Genomic DNA, 2,500 nt, shown 5'->3' on the forward strand with positions numbered 1-2,500 from the left:
AGTTCTAAGCACTTCCATGAGCAGCAGAGTGGCGCAGCAGAAGCTTGCTGGGCCCATAACCCAGAGGTCGATGGATCGAAACCATCCTCTGCTATGTGCTATTTTGATTTATCAAATCTAAAATTGGGATTGCTATTTTGACTTTTTTGGTCTTTGCTTATAGTAGAAAATCCATTATCATCTTAACTCATTTTAATCATATTTTGACAGAAGTGCTGTAGCAAAAAATCCACTTAATGTCTTTACTTTACCCTATTACTTCTATGGTTATTGAGAAAAACAAACTACATTGACTCCAGAAGAGCAAATCAGGTGTTCTAACAAGTAATTTATCAAAATCATCTTTCCAGCTTACACTTTGGTGATGCAATAAGACAATGATTTTGTAAGAAAAATCTTCAAACTTCAAAAAGTTTTTCTTAATTCCTTACCTTTGTACTGATAAGATAAGACCTGGTTTTAACATAACACAGGCTTTCACTTAAAAATGCTGCTAGGTTGCATTCTGCTGATTAGATATCACCAGGAACAACATTAACCTTCAGGTATTTTCTAAATGTTGAATAAATTGGCTTAAATCAAATTAAACTCACTTTAGAGATAATTGTTTCAGAGAAAGTCTTGAACCCTACCATAAAATAGGTAGTTTGACATGTTGACTTCTCTACCTAAAATTCCCCAAAATTTGACTAACAGAACATACTCGTCCCTGGGTGGGATTGAACCACCAACCTTCCGGTTAACAGCCGAACACGCAAACCATTTGCGCCACAGAGACCCTATATGAGACATAAACAAACAACTGCTAAAAAAGATTGATCTGGAAAGTTTCCTTGCCAAAGTTTATAAAGTCTCTAATATGGACAGTTATTTTAGGATTTTTCGTTAATTAAAAGGAACACATTGCCATGTTCTTGAGATGAATCAACCCTTCTTGAGTTCTAAGCACTTCCATGAGCAGCAGAGTGGCGCAGCGGAAGCGTGCTTGGCCCATAACCCAGAGGTCGATGGATCGAAACTCTGCTATGTGCTGTTTTCATTTATCAAATCTAAAATTGGGATTGCTATTTTGACTTTTTTGGTCTTTGCTTATAGTAGAAAATCCATTATCATCTTAACTCATTTTAATCATATTTTGACAGAAGTGCTGTAGCAAAAAATCCACTTAATGTCTTTACTTTACCCTATTACTTCTATGGTTATTGAGAAAAACAAACTACATTGACTCCAGAAGAGCAAATCAGGTGTTCTAACAAGTAATTTATCAAAATCATCTTTCCAGCTTACACTTTGGTGATGCAATAAGACAATGATTTTGTAAGAAAAATCTTCAAACTTCAAAAAGTTTTTCTTAATTCCTTACCTTTGTACTGATAAGATAAGACCTGGTTTTAACATAACACAGGCTTTCACTTAAAAATGCTGCTAGGTTGCATTCTGCTGATTAGATATCACCAGGAACAACATTAACCTTCAGGTATTTTCTAAATGTTGAATAAATTGGCTTAAATCAAATTAAACTCACTTTAGAGATAATTGTTTCAGAGAAAGTCTTGAACCCTACCATAAAATAGGTAGTTTGACATATTGACTTCTCTACCTAAAATTCCCCAAAATTTGACTAACAGAACATACTCGTCCCTGGGTGGGATTGAACCACCAACCTTCCGGTTAACAGCCGAACACGCAAACCATTTGCGCCACAGAGATCCTATATGAGACATAAACAAACAACTGCTAAAAAAGATTGATCTGGAAAGTTTCCTTGCCAAAGTTTATAAAGTCTCTAATCTGGACAGTTATTTTAGGATTTTTCGTTAATTAAAAGGAACACATTGCCATGTTCTTGAGATGAATCAACCCTTCTTGAGTTCTAAGCACTTCCATGAGCAGCAGAGTGGCGCAGCGGAAGCGTGCTTGGCCCATAACCCAGAGGTCGATGGATCGAAACTCTGCTATGTGCTGTTTTCATTTATCAAATCTAAAATTGGGATTGCTATTTTGACTTTTTTGGTCTTTGCTTATAGTAGAAAATCCATTATCATCTTAACTCATTTAAATCGTATTTTGACAGAGGTGCTGTAGCAAAAAACCCACATAATGTCTTTACTTTACCCTATTACTTCTATGGTTATTGAGAAATACAAACTACATTGACTCCAGAAGAGCAAATCAGGTTTTCTAACAAGTAATTTATCAAAATCATCTTTCCAGTTTACACTTTGGTGATGCAATAAGACAATGATTTTGTAAGAAAAATCTTCAAACTTCAAAAAGTTTTTCTTAATTCCTTACCTTTGTACTGATAAGATAACACCTGGTTATAACATAACACAGGCTTTCACTTAAAAATGCTGCTAGGTTGCATTCTGCTGATTAGATATCACCAGGAACAACATTAACCTTCAGGTATTTTCTAAATGTTGAATAAATTGGCTTAAATCAAATTAAACTCACTTTAGAGATAATTGTTTCAGAGAAAGTCTTGAACCCTTCCTTA

This window comes from Taudactylus pleione, unplaced genomic scaffold (assembly GCF_031769625.1).
Source record: "Taudactylus pleione unplaced genomic scaffold, aTauple2 ptg000134l, whole genome shotgun sequence".
NCBI classification, from domain to species: domain Eukaryota; kingdom Metazoa; phylum Chordata; class Amphibia; order Anura; family Myobatrachidae; genus Taudactylus; species Taudactylus pleione.